Here is a 20,737-nt window from a genome sequence, read left to right as displayed (position 1 = left end):
AACACCAGAAAATCACAGAGAGAAAGGGAGAGAGGGAGAGAGAGAGAGAGAGAGAGAGATGAAAGGAAACAAAACTTCCCCTACAGTAAAATTGGATGATTGCAGCAATGTAAGCATCCACATAAAAAAGCATTGAATGTAAAAAAAAAAAAACACGTATTAAATCAGAAATAAAATATCAGCAAAATAGAATTAGACTTATTTCTAGCATTCAGGAGGCAGTCATATTCTCTTTTTGAAGACAGCACAGCCTGTAAAGCCAGGAGCCATCATGGAATTACATTATTATGCAAGATCCAACAATGAGGGAGGCGTGATGAATGAAAACAGAAACCCTACATTGTGTGAGGAGGAGATGTGCACTGCATATTGACAATAGAAGCCAAGACAAGGCTGGTACATGTGAAGAAAATGTCATGGTTTGCAGATTGCAGCTGTATATAAACGAGATGCTTATGCACTGTACATATTGTACAGAAGAGGGTCAGAGATGTCGATTTTTTTTTTTTTTTTCTCCTTTGAGCTTTGGCACATGCCCTGCTCTCCAATAAAGCCATTACAGCAGAGCACTCTGGGTACCTTAATCCAGCCTGCTGCAAAACAATGGAATGATTTCCTGCACAATTGCACAGCATTAGCACCCCGGCCAAATCCTTCTGCGATTTGCAGTGTCCTCCGTTCAGAGCTATTTGACAGGTGAAAACACTATAGCAGTGTGAGTATTTTTAGCAGGATGAGTCTCTGGTGTGAGGGGAAAATGGGAGTCAAACTTGTCCCCCAGGCTGTTTTTCAAGCGCTCCCCTCTGCAGGACAACCCCCGGAGCAACGTCCAACAGGGTGTACCTCCAGTGAGGATTAAAGGATTGGAAGCAGTGAAAATGAAGGACAGTGGGTCAGGGTTAGGGTGTCAGATCTAATTTGGTTCTGTCATAAACCTGCACGTTCGCATGCGGTTGCGCTGATGCGAGGGGGCTGCACACACACACACACACACACACACACACACACACACTGCAGCAGATGCAGCCAGGGTAGGTTGTCAGTGCATGTATGTTGAGCAATTCATCAACACTGATTAAGTATAATGTTGCCATAAGGGCTTTAGAGAATGGAGATACAGTGTAGTATATACACAGCATTTTCCGTGACATGATTATCTGGAATTTTGATGATCACATAGGAGAGATATTTCATACATCACAACATCATATCATTGGTTAAAAAGCTTTTTCCTCCGTCTAGTGTTAAGCTTGCTTTATAGTTAAGTGGTGTGATGTCCTGAGCTTGTTGAACACCTCCATTGAGTGAAAATGACAGTGTTTGCTTAGAGCTGGAATTCATTGTTTAGATGATAACATAATGAATAAGACAACAAATAAGTAATTCTTCAAGTGAAATTGCTAAACATTTACTGATTCAAGGGTCTTTGTTTTATTTGAGGAATAAATTGATTATCATTGGGTTTTGGGACTGTTGGCTAAAACAAGCTGTTTGATGATGTCACATGTTGGCTTCATGAAATTCAATCAACTCAAAGCCAAAGACACAGTACACAATTTACAATGATATGAATCAGAGAAAAGAGGCAAATCTTCCCCTTTGACTATCTGGAACCATGACTTTTTGTTGTCTCTATTGTTTTATAGACAACTGATCAGATGAATTGATAGCTAAAAATAGCAGATTCTGTCATTGTTTGTGAGAATAAGGCCTTGGCTGACTAATTTCCTTTCAACCACGATTAATAGCCATTAACTTGGACTTGTTGTGTGGAACCTCACTGTGCTGAAATCAACAAGAGGTATTCCCAAATTGTTGTCACATCATCAATATTGTCATTACATGTGATTTAAAATGAGAAACTGATAAACGCAACCTGTATTTTCCTAATTGACCCTTTTCACAGCAGCCTTTTGATGGGTCAGAACAGGAAGAGCACAGGTGTAATTAATAACATAAACGGAGGCTCAATGCCATTCACGTGTCCTACTCAGCTATTCAGGTGAGGCAGCGTGCACAATACCAGGCCAGAGGAGCTGCTGCTTCACCTACATGGAAGGCTGCCTTCGTTAATGTTATGATTTCCACCTGTGCTTTTTCAAGCCCTGATATGCCACAGTGTTTACCCTGAACCCATTTTTCTTCATTTTTGCGGTCGTGTGTTGTGTACCGTGGCGCACGCTCACGCCTGAATCCTGCACCTCCGATCCTGCCCTGATTGATTAACATTCTTGAACGAGTGGCGGCATTGAAACGGATGCCAGTCTCCCGCCAGAGCATTAAAAGCTTTTCACGGATTGAGCCCTTACACGAGTACAGACGCAAACACAGTAGTTGGCATTGTTGCTCTGTGGCAGAAGTGGTTTCAATCCGACTCTGCTGTTGCTTCAAGTCTCAGTAATGACAAAGTAGCATGTCTGCAGTTTGCGCGCCCCGCAGACTTTGCACTAGTCACACAGTTTGACACTCTCCTCTCGCTCAGGCTATGTATCACTTGTGGCCAGCCCAAAGTCGGAGTCGGCTCTACGTTTCCAGAAATAAAATTACATCACCATCTGGAAGCCATCGAAGCAGAGACGGATCCCTTTTGCTTTTCTCTGTTTTCAAATGTGTGTTTCCAAAGGGGCCTGTAGCTGAGAAACAGGCCACGCCCACTGCAAAAAGATTTACTTTTTTAAAAAAAGGAAAAAAAAATCCTGTTGCCTTTTGTGGTGATTTTTGTTGTCTGGTCTGTAGGGAGGAGCCTTGGTGAGTAGTATTGCTTATTTGGGCTGGCTTTTCTCTCTCTCTCTCTGTGTGTTTACCTCGGTGTAAAGAAGTCAGCAGTGCACTGTACATTCTGCACCATGTGGCTCTGGCTACAACCCCAGGCCTCGTATTCCCTATCCTTCCCTGACCTAAGCCATGCACACTCCCACCAAACGGCCCGGTGTAATTCGACGCCACGCTTCCTGCCGCCCCCCCCCTTCCCAAATCCTTCTCTCTCTCTCTCCCTTTGTCAGTGAGTAGCCAGCCTGCATATTCTGCACTCGTACTGTACTACCCTGCCCATCTCTGTAACTGCTCAAGGAGTGTTTTTGTTGTAAAAATGGACCTCCTGATCAGGGTCACACCACGCTTATTAATAATAACCCGGCTTCTTTCAGCGCTGTGCCTGTGGTTGGAAAAATCTCCCAGGGGCGGTAAACAAGCCTGTCCTCTCCTCACGCTGCTGAGAGTCGCCGTCGAGGCCCACCACAACCTTTTGAGGTCTGGCAGCATTGATCTCCGCCCTAGGTGTCAACAAGCTCAGCCCCCCCACACCCCCGTGGTCGCGCTGACAGGCCCCTCGGCCCCCCGTGACAGCGGGAGGCGCGCCGTTACGATGCCTCGCTGTGGACATGGGTGTTTATTGGGTGTGCACGCCTGAGAAGTAGAGGAACTGCATGACCAATTGACCTGAATGAGGGGGCCAAGCAGTGAAACGCAGGGAGGAAGAAAACTGAGGGCCTCTTCCTCCTCAAACTCCACCCCCCACCCCCAGGCCTCCAGGTTTAGCTCTCTCCAGGGGAACCCTTAATGCCATCTGAAGGAATTCCTCCCGGATCCATTAATAGGATAATAGGCGGATTCAAAAGAAGCCGGTGGCTCATTAGGCAGAAGGTCATTGTCCCCTTAACTGTTTACTTTCCTCTCTCCCTGTCGGTCACTCGGGTTCAATTATCATCCTCTTAACTGCTGCTCCAGTTGCTTCTAATTACTTTATGACAGAGTGGGATGCCTATTTGCTGATGTTTTGCAATGGTTTCTCTGGGATTCATTTTCTGTTTTTTCGTCTCCCTTCACATTTCTCCAGTTTTGTTTCATGGAGCGTCTGTTTTACTTTGACCCGTGTTACAAAGGGTAGCAGCAGGTTTAGGGAGAGCCATGTTGGTGAGACAGGAGTGTCACCTAAAGAGACTGAACGCTGCTCTGCACTAATCCTCCTGTTGATCACAGATTTGAGGCCCAGCTTCTTGTCAGAGGAAAGAATGTTGGGGACACCGAGCTTCTGTTCAAATGAAAATCACTTAAGTTCAGTCTAATCTATGTAGAGGACACAAGAGGAGAGAGTTCACAGCTGCAGACTCATGTACTTCTACTAGTATGTTTGGGTCTGTTTAAAGTACAGTGAAAAGTGACAAATTATGGAGTGAGATGACTTTATTTCAGTGTAATTACTGCATTCAATTTACTCACAGAGACCAAGTAATACTATGTGGAAACTTCAAGTATAGTTCAGGGCTGCTATTGACAGTGGTGACCTTTTGAGGGAACAGGTACCTAGGACATGGATAAAGCAACTACCTCTAAAAACGCTATTCAAATTGTCTTCCTTGTCAGAGTTTAAAATGTTCCACAAATACATGATGCATGGCAAGTAGTCGCTTTGTCTCTGAGCTTCCAGCACCAACTGTTTTGGAAGGACATACAGATGTATTTGACTGTGCCGTCTCTGGCAGGATCAGGCACCAACAGCTCGTTCACAGTTGTGGATTAAAGGTTGCAGGATCTCTCTTGCTTCTCACAAGCCTGAAGCTTGTAGGCATGATTGCACCGAGGGCATAATTTATACACTTACCTTCATTAGGACAGTTGCTTTTCGCAAATAAAGCACTTGATCTCCAGAGCGATGCGTTTCCACCGTCGTCTCATTCAAGCCCCGGTAGCTCATTAAAGTTAGATCATAGAGAATCGGTAACTCGTTGGCTTGTGATTGTTGACAGATTTTCCTCCAATTTGTTTGAAGGACTTTTACGTAGCTGAGCGGAGCAAAAAAGCAGCTATGTTGCTTACATTTCAGGAGGGAATCAAACAAGTGTGATTGGTTGTTGTTTTTAGGTGTCAGAAGATATTTGTATAAAGTGGAACCTTTCTCTATGTGCCTGCATCACATCACATCACGGCTTTGAGTCAGTGGTTCAATGCTTAAGAAGTTGTACCACATTTCTAATGTTAATCTGTATGGATGAGGCCTTTACTGTCATCAGAGCTGGACAGTGAAAGGTTACAGTGGCTGGTATATTCTCCAGGCCTTAAACAGTATGCAAATGACGTTATTTCTGACCTTGTTGTTGCACTGTACACATTGTTATACTTATAGAAATTAGTTATGATTGGCAGCTGTTGGATAAAGCCTAGAAACACTTACTTTAATCTACAAGTCATTAGGCTTCTGACTGTATTGTTGTCGCACCCACTCCACTGACGTCATAAGCTAATGCACATCCTGGAGTAGTTTCCTCAGTAGTTTGTCAGCTGACTGTGGAGTTATCCCAGTCAGTTGGCAGTGTTCACACAGTGCCAGCCAGCAGTTCCTCACACCTCTCAGGTGCTGTGTTTGCTAGTAACACTACCACTTCAGTCAATCCTCCGTCGCAGGGCCCTATCAACATCTGAGGCATTTCCGGAGCACTATCTGGTTACAGAGAGGCTTGTCCAGACATAGCCAGGGCAGCCGAAGTAAAGAGCTTTAATAAGTAAACAGACTGAACCCCCCCTCCCTCCCCTCCTGTTCACACAGGCCTGTGTGAATCACATATAAATGTGGGAGGAGGCTTTGTCTCTCTCTGAATGCTGCGATACCACAGGTGGCCTTTGTGGTAGATTACAGTCAAAGAGTCTGAATAACTTGTGGCTAATGAGCAACATGTAGACAAAGAGCACAATACTATTACCTAAAGTCATTCAAACAAGTGATCAGTTACCTTTTTAAATACAGAAACACTCAAACTCACAACAGACAGGAACTGCAGTGGTGATTTACTGTATAAATGAAATTTGGCATATTGTTAAAGACTATCAAATAGCATTTACCAATATCATCATCATTGACCCTTATTTTCAATGATGGAGAGATTACAAGGATTAAGATTGTATTTCTTGTTCCAATGTTATCAGGGATCACTGTTTGAAGATACTTTGTTTAAGTTAAGGTCTTATCTCCTGAATGGCGTCCATGCCACACGGATGGTAAGTTTGTTCAGTGTTTGCTCATTGTTAGTATCTAATCCTCTTTGCTATATTGAAACTAAACAAAACTCATGTTGTGTTCGCAAAAGTTACAGTGAGCAATATAAATAGTGAAACACAATCCAGCACAATTCCTGTAGCTGTTTCACAATATAAGCCTTCGTGTGGTTTTCCAATGAAAAGCTTGTTTATGTGTTGAAGCGATTGATTTGAGCCTCATTAACAAATCTAAATCCTGTGGTTACAGGTTTGCCTTTAACCTGTAGGGTGACAAGATATAACGGATTGTTTTTCCCTTTCTTGTTCTTATTCATTGTCACAGTTTATTGTCCTCTGTTGCTCTTTCTCTCATGTGTTGTGTGCATACACAACTGTTTTGACCTGCTCATTTATCCTAGATTTCCCTACCTGCATTCAGCAGATTAACAGAGTACATGATGTAGTACTTGTTAAAGCTCATGGCGACAGAGGAGTTGAACTAAGCAGCCACAGCCTGGGTGGACTACCTGGTAAAGCTGCCAGTGATTTTCCTTTTGTCTTGAAGAAGCTGTGAGCAGCTGTCTCGGTGTCCTTGCTGCCGCTGCAGCCCAGTCAGTCTGATTGATAGTTATAATAGCTCCCTCCGGCTCCTCGGCGAGTATCCGAAGGCATCACTGTCGGGGGGCACAGGCCTGACACTGCCGCAGTCTTTGTCCCTGATGTATTTCATGTCACCTCCATTTACACAGAGTCAGATGGCACAGGTGAGTTCACATTAACATCTGCAGGTGTTGGATGTCTTTTTCTACTACTGGAAGCCTGTTCTTCATTGTGGAGGCTTGAGCGTTCTTTTTGTGATGCTGTATCGATCCCTGAAATGAGACATTCCTCTCACCTACCTTCTCCACAGTGTGGTCATCTGCTCAGCTGCCGTTGCAATTCAGCGCTTTGCCCAAGGACACTACAGCAACTCTATAGCAAGCACTGTGAAAATGTCTGTCCATACTGACTCCGTTATGGCTGTCTTTAGAACCAGCTGTGCCTTCACCAGCCAGGCTTCTGAGGTAAAATTTCCTATCAGTCTTCACCACATTCACACTGGAACCCAGGAACATCTGGCCTTGAGGCAACAGTGCTAACCACTGTGCTGCAGCAAGGCCTACTTTTTCTTTAGAAAATCAAAATGATTGGCTTTTCAAAAGAGAGACTCAATGTGGGGAAATACAGACACGACTGCATGAAATACATTCCCAGCACAAGCAGTTAAAGTAAATGGAAATGTGGACCTCATGCCTGTGAGTTAGATGTTAAGTTCTTGATATAATACTTTATGTAAGGGGTTAATGACAGTCCTATTGTAGATGTCTGATGCAGGTTTTATTTATAGTTCAATGTTCAATTTCACCCTTTGATAGTATATCACCCATGATAATTGTGTTTACATTCTTTCATTAACTTTGTGATATTGAGTGACAATTAGGTTACATTGAGGTCATTTCTCATTACTGAAAAGCAGATTGTGTTAAGTTCTTTCATTCACTGTGATAGACAGTAATGGTCATGGCGACCTGAGGGTTTGCAGTGGAGATAGCTGAGATTACTGAGCCATGGTTCAATTTGCTTAATGTTATTTGTATACTGTTATCAATCTCTATTGGCACCAGAAACTTGTAGGAGAAAACACAATCAGCTCAAACTGACCAGTCATAGACCTGGCCGTCCCCCCTGTAGCCATTGCACAGCTATGGCTACATGAGTTTGAAGGGGTCGAAGTTACAGTCACCTCTTCAGGCAGCAGCTATAAATCCTCCTTCAGGGTGTTCCTGTCAGTGCTGCCAGAGTAAGATAAGTAAGTACAGTTAGACACAGCCAGTTTTACTTTTTTCAGTCCAGAGTGAGAGCCCTCTTCTGTTTTCTACAGTGGGATGGGGGTTGGGTTGGGCCTGGTGGTGGATTGCCCTGCCCCCTCACATTCTCTGTATTAACCAGTGAACCATTAGTGGGGAGCATCAACCAATACATACACACAGATAGTATATACATGTCACTTGTCTTGGTATTTGCCTGCAGAATATCAGAGAAGGCATCCACACTCTGACAGTCATGCTGTAAAGCTAGTATAAATGTTATTTAACTTGTTTATTGCGTGCGTTAAAGTTTTCACGAAGTACAAGTCTTGTGGTAGTTCTTAGTCGACATTTGTGTTTTGCAGATCCAGCTATGACACTTAACTCGCCGTCTATTAAACCCAAGGAGGATGCTACTGTACTGCATAAGCGCTTTGGTATACTAGAGAATAACAAGCCTGTATGATGTGTTGTCTGACCACATCTGAAGACTAAACTGTTTATAGATGTTCAGAACAGACACACTCGACTTGGGTTAGTTGTCATAGAGGGTGCAAAACATGATAGTCATTTAAATATGAAGATAACAATGCAACAGTCAGTAGACACTTGTGTTGTACTCATGCAAAGCAACAGAAATAGTAAGTTCAGACCCTGTTTACCTTCCCACCTTTACGCAGTTGATCAGTAGTAGGTGTGAATGACTGTTTTGGATAGTTAGAGCAATTGTCAGATGCAGCCGCCACACCAATCCTGATACTGGTCACACAGAAGTTATCGACAGGCATTAAAGGTGTGTGAGGGGGTTTCTGAAGCTGTTGGACCATCCACCAAGCATTCAGGATAACCGTCAAACCATCTGATTTAAAATAACAACACCTGCCTGTCCATTTCCCAACTGTATGTATGTACAGGTGTCTCTTAGCGACAGGTCTTTTATATAATGTCCATATGTAGTAACAAGCTTGTCCTTAATTATAGGCAACTAGGGTATGCAGGTCATGACAGTGGAAAGGTGGAGTTTGGACCTTTTTTGAGGATTTATTCCCTGGTAGCTTAATTTCAGATGGCCAATGAGGTAATGTTCAGAGTGAGATGAATGCTCATTGGTAAAAGAAAGGGAAAGGGGATAACAGGAAGTATTTCTTGTATGAAGAAGTGTTTGATGTGAAGTGCCCACCGATGCAGGGGCCCACTGAGGGCTGCTGTTGACCGGGGTTTGTAAAGTCGTCCTTTTCTAGGAGCGCCTTTTCTTTTCCTATGCAGGTTCCTTCAATGCGGTTCTGTGTGGTCTGAAGAGAGAGAGGCCCACGATGGCACGTGGTGTCAGGTCATTCCAGGTCCTCCGCTCAGCATCGGGCTCTTCCTCTCTCCTTCTGCACCATTGTCACCACAGAGAGAGAGAGAGAAGGGGGGGCCCCGCTTTGTCCGCCGAGCCCCGTGAGAGAGGGGAGACTACCCACTCTGTGTTCCCTCAGGCCCACTGGCACTGCTGCAGGAAAACTCTGCAGTGTTTCAAGGCAGATTAAGACCTTGTTTAAAAAAGAATGAAAGAATTTGGCAGGCGGAGGAAAGCTTGAATCAGTGCTGGAGGGGGAGAATGCTTTGAACCTGCCATGCTGTGCCATTCAACGTGGATGTTAATGAGGCCTGTGTGTGTGTATGTGTGTGTGTGTGTTGTGGGTGTACACACACGTGCACGCATACACACAAAGACAAACAAAGCAATTAAGTTTGCATGTGTAGCATTGGAGGTATATCTGCAGATTAGGGTGGAGTAGCACTGCCTCCTGTTATTACAGGAATGCAGCAGTGCTCTAGCGCATAAGTCTCTCTGATCAATGTATTGTTGAGCAGTAATAGGATTTACACATGTGAATGCTGCTATTTCTCTTCTGACATGAAACCTAAACCTTCTTGGCATTTTATATTTGAAAATTCTAGATCAGACATGATGGAAGGTTTTAACTACCAGAGTTCTAAAATGATGGTAACAGGACCTTTATGGTTTCCAGCCAGGCTGAGGGAAAGTGCTGGATGTGCCTAAGGGTAATAACTGAAGGTCAGTCAGTGGAAATGTGCGACACAGAAGTGAGGTTCTCCATGCTTATTATAAATGCCATCTATACTTGATTCAGACTAAACGCAAAGAGAATTTTTCCCTCGCTGCTGTATTCACACAAATATAACCACTGGTGTGTTTATTCACCACACAAACAGCCAACAACTGTACAGATGTCTGCTGTAGATAGCTGGCAGTATAAGTGATGGCTGTGTGTGTGGAGAGCATGCTGTTTTCTGCTGTTGTTTTTTTTAAAAGATGAACTACATCCACTTCTTATATTATTTTGCTGCCTCTTAAAGCTGCATTAATATTTTTTGGCCACTAGGGGGTAGCGCAACAAGCTGATTACACAACACGGACATATTATCACCTAATAAAAGTAGTGCATGCAATGTGTTAACAGTTGCCTGTAAACACATTATACAGCACACACAGGTACATGTTTCTGGACACTTAATGAACACACCTCAACTTCCTGAGAGAAATATTTGGCTTTTTTGCTGCTAAATGCTCCACTGTGTTTAACAGCTATAGTTACTAACTGTGTCTGCTGTTTGGTGCTACAGTGGGTTTATCTGAGTTTGTCATTATGAACAACCACTTTCACATAATTGTTCCTTTTCTTAATATAAAAATGATTACATATGTTTTGCTTTTAACCCTTTAGATGACCTGCTCATATCGTCTCTTGACATTTGGCAAATTGACTGTACAGCTTGTGACTGCTGATGTACATATCAGCCATGTTTGATGCTGATCATGACATCTCAAATGAGGTCAGCTGTAGTTTAATTCTAGTGGTCTGACCCTCCCACAACAGAGGAGACAGTCGGGCTCCACCATGACCCTGCCACTGTGATGATTCCCCTAACTCACGGATCGGCTGCCAAAATCTCTCCCGACTACTGATATGAGTCACTTGTTTAGTGTGTGGTTTGTTATTACTGGGACACACACATTTTTTTGGCATGACGTTAATATTTATAAATATGTCTTGTTCTTTCATGAGCTCCAGATTCTAATGAATCCACGCGCATGTATTTACTCACAGAGCATATTTGCTAAAGTCAGTGTATTCTTCTACCATGGCAAAGTCCACTTTTTCCTTTTTTAAAAGAGCAGCCTGCATCAGTCTTCCTGAGCCTGTTTTCTCTTCTTTTCATCTGACGCTGCAGTGGGAACTGAAGGGTCTTTTTTTCTTTTCTTTTTTTGATCAATTTTTAATTCCATAGCAGTGTACAGTCAGTTGGAGGGTAGGCTTATTAAAACGGGGAGAGGGGGGCAGGGAAATTCTGGAGGCCCGGGTCTAAAAATAGCACAGCTTGTGTGTGTGTGTGTCTGTGTGTGTGTGTGTGTGTGTGTGTGTGTCTGTGTGTGTGTGTGTGGGGGGGGGGGTTGTGTATGCATGCCTTCATTTTTAATGCAAGCTAGCTCATGACTGTGCTGGTTGCTGTGTTGTTGTTGTTGTTGTTGTTGTTGTTGTTGCTGATTAACAGGCCACTGACTCTTTAAAACAGTCTGATGAGCGTCTCCAGTGGTTTTCTGTAAAACCATTTCACATTTTTAGCGGGTTTATCCCCTCTGATATCACAACCAAAACATTTCACTCCTGGAGGGGTTCTGTCTAGACCTGTACTGGTTCTTTTTTGTACCTGCTCTCTGTTCTCTGACTGTAATCTGCTCCAGTCACGGCATTATCTTGGCAGCCATCTATTATGTGTTTCTGTCTTTACGGCCCTCCCTGAATTTCACTGAGATCGGAGAGGAGGGAGGCTGAGAGAGAGAGAGAGAGAGCATGTGTGTGTGTGTGTGAGTGAGCGTGTGCGTGAGTCTCGCTCGACCAATGCACCAGCCAAGCCACCGTCCTTCCTTCTCGTGATGTGCGGCAGAGAGCGAGACACGCCGTGAATATCAAATGTCGTCGGAGCGGAGGTAAGGAGGGCAGGCAGAGCTCGGGAAATCTCTTCCGCTGTCTGGCAAGAGATTACCACCCCTGATCTGAGAGCTGCTCACATGCACACATAAACAAACAGCATCTTCTAGCGCCATGGCAACAACTCTGCACTATCCAGTTGTCCTCAAGGATCAAGACATGTGATTTACACTTTACTCTTACATTAATCGAAGCTGACATCTCTAGATGGAAGTATTTCTTAACAAACAGCTGTTTGCATCATCTGGGAGGAAGGGTGGATTCCAATAGCCAGTTCAGATTTGGATTAGTCCACATTTATTATAATAAGAATAAACTGTATTTATATAGCACTTTACACAGACAAACATCACAAAGTGGTTTTACAAGAAAAAATATAAAAAGGTATTACAACAGTCCACACAAAACAGACACACACAATGACACTATAGAAGCACACATTCATTAATATACAAACAGACACAAAAATAGTTTATAATAAAAATATAGATAAAATGCTGAGAGCCTTATGTCAGAGGTTACCCAAACGCCTGCCTAAACAGATGTGTTCTGAGTAAGGGAAATGAATCTCTGTCTACGGTGGGAAACAGGCAGCAGGCCAATCATTGCCATCACTGGTTAATATAACAAACAGCAGCAGCAGATCAGATCAGCTGCAGCAAATGAATGGTACCTCTGTAATGATTCAAATTAGAATGTCTGTTAATGTGATTTCTAAGTGAGTGACTAACACAAGCTGATCACTTCACATCAATTGAAGAATCTCCATTGAAATTTAATCAACTTAATAATTTGCAGTCAGATTCAGAATGTGTCTTTAATTAATGTTTTATATTTTATTTTGCCCTTTTTTTTAAACTTGCAAATTCAGTTGAATGAAGTTCACTGTAGCTCAGCTGGTGTAATAGTTAAAAAGGTAACCCTAATAACATGTAATAAGAGATGTGAAAGGATTGAGGCGTGATGAAATGCTGTTGAGTCTCATCACTGTCTGGAAGTCTTGTTGACACTGTGAGGTTTGCAGATGCGTTACCATAGCACAGAGACTAGAAGTAAGGCTGGCTCATTGATCATATGTGGAGATGCTGCAGAGAGAAGTGCTGTTATAGGCTGTATTGTATTGTAGCATACAGTCAGAGCAGCCTATCTGTGTGTAGGATCAGCATCATCAGAGAGAGAGACTGTGTGTGTGTGTGTGTGTGTGTGTGTGTGTGTGTCCCTGCATGTCTGTTTGTGTGGCTGGTGTCTCAGTAGCTGCAGGATTTCCCCTCTGCTGGTCACACTCTGACTCTCTGTCTTTCTCTGCTGTACTAAGCCTCTCCTCCTCCTCTTCCTCCTCCTCCTCCCCTCTTCTCCTATTGCCCTCCACATTCCTTTTGTTTTCCTCGACATGCCATTCCAGTTTCGAGGGTTTTCACCTAACCGTCCCCCGAATCACAACAGCATTTCCTTTCATCCCCCCCCACTCCCTTTCCCCTCCTGCCCCTCTGATCGTCCTGGACCACTTTTCACAGACGAGCTGCCGCATAGCGCCCAAAGAGAGAGACAGAGACAGAAGAGTGTTTACAACAAGAGCCAGTCCGGCCTTTGCCCCTCACCCTGTCAACCCACTCTCCCCTCCTCCGCCCCTGTCATCCTCAACTCAAAGCTCCATGCACCATTTAAATCCTCCACACCCAGCTTTTTTCTTTTCTTTTTTATCTCGTAGCCCCACACACTCGCATGCCTGAGCATTAAGATGGCTGCAGTCATTAGTGAGCTGGACAGCTCCTGTTTGTAGAGCAGGGATCATTTTTTGTCCCTTTAAGCCTTCCTGTTGAGTTATAATAGAGCTGTTTGAACTCCACCAGTAGCTTCACCTGCACGTGTAGTACTTTCTTTGTGAACTGTCAAATCATTTTCAAATAGATAAATCAGTTATTTTGGTGAGTTCTCAGCTGTTTCCCCTCCAAAGACATATCTACAGGCTACATGAACAAACAATGAAACTAACAACTTACTGCTAACTTCTTCCTCTGCAGTCACTTTTCTGAATATCCACACACATTACACACTATCCTATGCCTTAAAGGAGATACGCTACTAAATGTTTCCTAGGCAACGACACAGCGCTGCACAGAGAGGCTCACAAATGCCTTTGATTTCTGAATGAATGGATTTTGGGCGTTATTTTTGGCATTAAAAAAAAAAAAACACTGACTGATCATATGCCAGTGGCCGAAAAAATGTATTCATTAATTAAACTAAGTCAGCATTCCACCACATCCATTATCATGTGATAATGTTTATGGCTTTGTGATGGTGTTGTAGATTCAAACATATTTCTGATGATTGTGGCTTCCTCCAGTGTGGTCAGATGCTTCAGCTGCTCACTGAGCAAACATTTCCCTTGCAGCATGTTATTTATAGCTGGTTTGACTGCTTGTATGAAAAATTAAATTTAAATTAAAGTCCAATGGCAATTCATAAGCAGCAAACCTACTGTAATGTTTTATGTCTTTGTACTTTGCACTGGAGCAAACTTGTATTTCTTTCCTTTTCTGTTGCATAGAAACAGGCTTTTATTTTGTTAACTTTACATGTAGGTGCAGTGTAATTGAATCAAGCTCCTGCTCCGCCTCCTCCTCCTCACAGCTTCTCTATTCCACTATACCTCACTGCATCTGCAACCACCCCTCCCCCCTTCCACGTTGTGTGTGTGTGTGTGGTGTGTGGTGTGTGTGTGTGTGTGCGTGCGCGTGTGTGTATCCTGTCCTGGCCCTGCCATGCTCCTGCCCCTAGGCTGTGCTTGGCCTAAATGGCCTACTCTGATGCTCCCCATATTTATGTGCAACGCTCTGGCCAAACAGACCTGCTTTTTTTCTTTTTCTGCTTGCTTCTTCTCCTCTCTCCCTCCCCGTGTCTGCTCTGAGGAGAAGTTCAGTTGAGGTTATGTGGGAATAAAGTGTCCTAGTTCACAGGGTTCTTCCTGTAAACTCTCAGCCTGCTAATTACACTCTCACTGGATGGACTGCTCTTTTCTCTCCTCTCTCCCCGTCTCTCTCTCTCTCCCTCTTCCTCTCCCTCTGGCCCACACTCTCTTTTTCTCTCTTCCTCCTCTCAGTCATACCCTCTCTGTTTCTCTTTGTTTCTCTTTCTCTGCTCTGTTTCTGTCCACGCTTGTGCTACAAGCCAATTTTTTTTTTTTTTTATCTCTTTCATTTTTCTTTTCTTGTCTTTCTAGGGTTTCTATCCAAATGTTGCACAAGTTTTAAGTGGAAATCCAACATGTTGGCAAAATAAAAAAAGCTGGACAGGTCACAACTAGATTACATAAACAGTAATTCAGCCTAACGTTATGCTATCCATTGCAGCTTCCCACCTAGTATGACATGAATGAATGTATCTCATCTCTCTCCTTTTTTCTTTTTTTTGGCTTGTTGTCTTTGTTGCACAGTGATGCACGGATTACTTTCACTATCAATGCTTCATTCATCAATCAGATCAGAAGTGGAGCGTAGATTCAGACCAGGTTTCTTTTTGTAATTAGTAATTACTGCTTCACTTTAACACCTAATATTTATTCATCATTCATACCATTTTTTTATGTGGTCGTCTGTATTTTGCTCAAGTTTCTACATTTATCATTCCAATCACAGTTCTAGTAAAAATGTTTGAATTCAAAGATGAGGAGGAGGGAGAGGCTAGTAAATAGGCCTGTCACAATAATTATCCACTTATTGTACAATAATATAATTATCAACATCATTGTGTCTTTATATGAGATAGACTTAAAGAATTAAAGGGAAATAACTGTCCAATCCCACCCCCCACCCCCCCTTACATTATTATACTATTATATTATCATTATGTCAGTGTTATAAAATGATCTTCAAATGACAGTAATATTGTTTATCATGTATATCTTTTAAAGATGTACGAGTTGATGTTATGGAGTATGTACCTCTCTTTGAGAAATAACAATCCAAAACAGCCTTTAGTGTCCACACATTGATGGCTTTTAGATCAGCTGTTGATCAGTTGTGATAGGTATCATTATCTGGATAGTGATAGTGTACTCTATCAGGACTATCAGGATTTTGGTCATATCACACAGCCCTACTAGTAAATAACAGTTGAGAGTAGCTGAGAGCCAAACTCTTCAGCCTTCTCTGGATGACAGTTTTACTAAACAGTGCTCAGGTATTGCTATCACTGCCACAGAGGGGTCAGACACAGGTGGTTTGTTATGTGGTGAGAATACAGTGATCCACAGTCCACAGGAAATCCCACAATCACCAGGAAACACTTTGTCTCCTCATCTCTCTCTCTCTCCACCTGCCTAAACTGATGCTGTGTGATTCATATCATTGCCCTTCCTCTGACTCCTGCTCAGGTGACTGGAGACACGCAGGCTTTGATCTCTTTGACACGATCAGTCTTTTTTTTTTTTTTTTTTTTTAATACCCTCTTGTTCTTTTATCCCAGGGAAGTTCACTGAGCATGTGTGCTTTTTCTCAGCATCAGCCTGCTTTATGCTCACTCATTTACTCACCAAAGCTCAAGAGCCACAGACACACACACACACACACACACACACACACGCAGGCTTCTACCGCTGGCCACCGACCAACTCTGCTGGAACCAGAGTGGAACCAGTGCCTTGCTCGAGGGCACCTTGGCAGTGGAGCAGGAGAAGGAGGGGGAAGGGGGGGCGGGCGGGGTGTTAGTCAACAGGCCAGTGTTAAAGTGAGGGATGCCAGTTGATACATGCGTCCTTGAATGGAAAACATTCCTGAAGCAAATGTAAAAACATCCTAATGGATAAATGTGGTTTATTACATTATCTCTTCTTGGCCACTGTTACTTTTTTTTTTTTTTTTTTTTTTGGCATTGCTATGTCTTTTTTATTAACCAAGCAGACAGAACAGTGATGGCAGGAATCGAGGAGAGAGAACAGTGATGGGGAATGACGTACAACAAAGCCCCCCCCCCCACTCCGAGCTAGATTGAAACTACAGTCAGCACTTCAGTCTCCAATCACCAGGGTTTCCCATCATTCTATTCCTATTGGTTTTAACAACATTGTAAGCACTAAGTTCATTGGTTAGACCTGGAGCATGGCTACATCACTAACAAAGAAGTTAGAATAGGCAAGACATAACAGGTTCTTAACAGGTTCTTAACAAAGTCTTAAGGGTCATCTGCAGTGAGAACAATAACTATAAGGGGTGTCATGAGATTAAAACGTGACTATAGTTCTCGTCGAGGTGAATGTTGTCCTGCGAAGCAATATTAAGGGCGTGCACATTGACGTTTTCTTAATAGGGTTAAAATCTCATCACGTCTCGATCTCATGAACCCAATATCGCGTCTCGTCTCGTGGGCTGAGTGTATCGTCACACCCCTAATAACTATAACGATAACTATAAATCTATAGTTTTAATCATTGTTCTAATTCAAGTGGATGGTGTAGTCCATACCACAACTATAACAACAACAATAGTGGAGAACGATATCGTTGCATCACTTTCAGACAAGATGTACAATATCGGCAGATGGTATTGGTCGTCCAATATATCGGTCAGTCTACCAAGCCCAGTGGAATGTATTATTATGTGATTCTAGAATAGGGACAGTGTTGATATTTTGGCATCCACGCTCAGACCTTGACATTCCCAACAGAGAAACATGAAGCTCAGCTCAGCAGGGACTGGAGAGTGACAGTAATGCCTTCTGAGGGGGGAATGTAGACTCAGAGCCTACAGGTGGATGCAGGGGTGGATGTGGGGCTTTGCTGCAGCAGTACACCACCATGATGTAGAGGGTGGGGTTGGTTATATGTCACAATGAAAGGAGTGTTTTCATGAGAATAGCAGCAGACTCATGTTGAAATAGTTCAGAGGCTTCACTTCAATGATCATCAGAACACAAGTTGTAATTAACTGGAATTTGTCTGATGTTCTATGAGCTTGAGATCATTTCATAAACGCAGGTGTTTAACATGGCACTAGTTAGATGTGGTTTAATGCTGTGAATCTTGGAGCTTTGAGCAGTTATATAATGTCAGAAGTCACAGAAACAGTATAAATGCAGATGTTGTGAAGCACAGATTGATTGATCTTTCCTGGTCCTGAGTTTTTGGACCAGCATCCTAGTCTAGCTCTGTGGCTGCACCGCTAGAAGTGCTCTAATATCTGTCTGCTTCCTTTGTTAGACAGCACACTGCTACTAATGCAAGTCATGTCTCTCTCTCCCTACACACACACACACACACACACACACACACACACACACACACACACACACACACACATATACACAGTCCCCATTGTGATTTATACGACTGATGCAGTTCGGTACGTGGAGACTGGGTTTTTTCTCAGTAGGAGATTGTTGACAGCCTACCAGATTTCCATTTGTCTGTTGCTGCGTCCCGCTCCTTCCTTCCAGTGTGCGAGCTGACCTCGCTGAGGCGGAGAACATCTGATTCACACAGGATGAATAGTAGCCTTGGTAACAACAGATCTGGTGTGGAGCAGCTCAGTTTGGACCTCACAACTCTCTGTGCTGACTCGGTCCTCTGATGGATGACACAGGATATTATTGGACGTGCTGCACAAGTGTTTGTAGTTTTTATCTTTTCACATACCTCCTTTTTAGATCTTACATTTCTCTCAGAGGAACACCACCACGTCTGTCTCAACAAACAGATGATGGATTGCCTCATCTGCTGTCTTGAACTGATTTAAAAGACAACCCTCCCCTACAAAATAAATCAGTATGGTTTTAACATCAAAGCTGATGCTTATTTAAGATGATTGCTTTCACATTCTAATGACGCAATAAGTTGATTTTTTAATGTATTACTTGTAGAGAGACACACACACACACACATCCAAGTGTTTTGTAGAGCTGTTAGGGTTTACTCCCATGTGGGGAATGAGGGAAAGCTATATCTTGGTGTGTGAAAGTGGAATATTAACTTCCAGGAACAAAGGAATAGCACAAAATGTTGCTGTGATTTTCTTATATGTGTAATTGGTGTTTCCCAGAGGTCCAAAACTACAATTAATACATCAGCTGTCTGAATCAAACAGGGGGCACAGAACTGAATTTAGGAGCTAATGGCTGACATGGAGATACATTCAATGTTAACTGACTGAATAACGTAGCCTGATGATTAGGGCTGGGCATTGTTTAAAAAGTTATGATACCAGTACCAATCCACTAACCCTTAAAGTGATACTGATACCAACTGAGTACTTCATTGATACTCATCATGTGAATAGAAGCATTAAATGCCACCACTCCTCCACATCTATATGCTTTGATTTTTACACAAATGCATTTTGAAAGTCTCTAAATTATTCATATTTAACACTTGCATTGATTGGCTGTGAGCATGTCCATACTAATAGTCCTATTTTCTAGCTCTGGGTACAAAAAGGATTGATTACAGTTAACTTTTGAGGGGAGACCTTTCCATACTATACTTGGTATCCATTATTTTCAGTCGATTCCTTAAAGGTATCGGGTACCAATACCCAGCTCTAATAATATTAATAATAATAATACCCAGCCCTACTGATAATGAGATTGAATCTCTGTCTTTTTACTGGGAAAATCTATTGAAGGCTGACATATTTAAATGTCTCCAGTCAAGCACAATTTCAATTGTATTAAAATGGGCTGAAGTTTAAATTCCACATGTCCTTCTATCTAAAACAAAAAATGAATCTTCACTTCTTTTTAATTGAATGTGTAGAATTGAGTTTGCCTTAGTCTGTTTTTGGTTTAGGAGTGCTTGTTATTTTGCCCTAACCAATTTGAAGCGACCTATTTGTCACGCTGTCTTAATTTCCAGTCAATAGGGACAGAGCAGTACAGGCTGCTGGGACCAGTTAACATTTTTTATGGGTTCAAAGAAATAAGCAGCTTTAAGAATTATTATTTTTGTAAGTCGACTCATAACAAACCTGCACAGCTTGCGTTGATCTCATCCACAGCAACCCCCCCCACCCCCCCCCCCCCCCCACCAGGAAGAGTCCCGGCCAGCAAAGAGATTTTTGCTACAGTGGCATCTTCTGGTGGCATCACACCGAGCCAAAAACACTTACCCCACAGACGGTGAATACATTTCCCTGATGGTTACAAATCTCCTACAATGACTCTTTGTGCTATTAGAATTTGATGCATTATTTCAATTAGCATTTGGAGAATCTAGAAGAGCCGTCTGACTCAATTATCTGATCCTATTTATTCATGAGGGGAGTGAACAGTAAGTCATCCAGCTCCACCAGCCCAGTCTCAGGCACTGCTGGAGATCCTGGCATACCAAAATTCTATATTGGCAGCTATTACTATTGTTGAGTGGGCCACCTGTATGTGGGTCCATACACTATTGTTACATATTGTGATATCTTATGGTTTTACTGTGACTGTTTTGTTTATACTCGTTGACGGCCGTCTCATTGTTTTCACATTTCTGGGGGGGGGAAAGTACGTTCTTTTGAAAAATAAAATACATCGGAAACTTAGATTCAGTCCAGACATTTATTTTTCTAGCTGGAACACAATCACAGAGTCAAACTGGCAGTCCTGCTCAAGGATCAGGAGGGTATTAGCAAAAGTACTTTCCACACATTATAGTATCCACATTTATCTGGGGGTGTTCTAATTTCCCATATAGGTTTTATTTCAGGGGGTATTTTTTTCAATGTATGTTTGTATTTTATGGGGATAGAGGAGATACAGAGGAGGAGAAAGGGAGGATGACCCCATCTGAACTCACAGCCACACATGGACGTGCCTCTCACCAGCTGCCAGAAAGACACGTTAGCACCCTTGTTTGTTCTCGTTTCGACAGGTAGAGCAGGTGAGAAACGGATGGATGGAAAACGCCAAAAAAAAAGAGAGCAATCGACTTAAAAGATGTCACCT

The 20,737-nt window shown here is 42.8% G+C and overlaps 1 protein-coding gene across 1 annotated transcript in view; it reads left to right on the top strand.

The window, feature by feature from the left end:
* rev3l (REV3 like, DNA directed polymerase zeta catalytic subunit) overlaps positions 1 to 20,737 on the top strand; it is a 79,746-nt gene that overhangs the window by 1,165 nt on the left and 57,844 nt on the right. The gene's annotated exons all lie outside the window — the stretch shown is intronic.

Source organism: Scomber japonicus, chromosome 17 (genome assembly GCF_027409825.1).
Source record: "Scomber japonicus isolate fScoJap1 chromosome 17, fScoJap1.pri, whole genome shotgun sequence".
Lineage (NCBI taxonomy): Eukaryota > Metazoa > Chordata > Actinopteri > Scombriformes > Scombridae > Scomber > Scomber japonicus.
The sequence above is the reverse complement of the archived record's forward strand: the minus strand, read 5'-3'. Positions and strand labels throughout refer to the sequence as shown.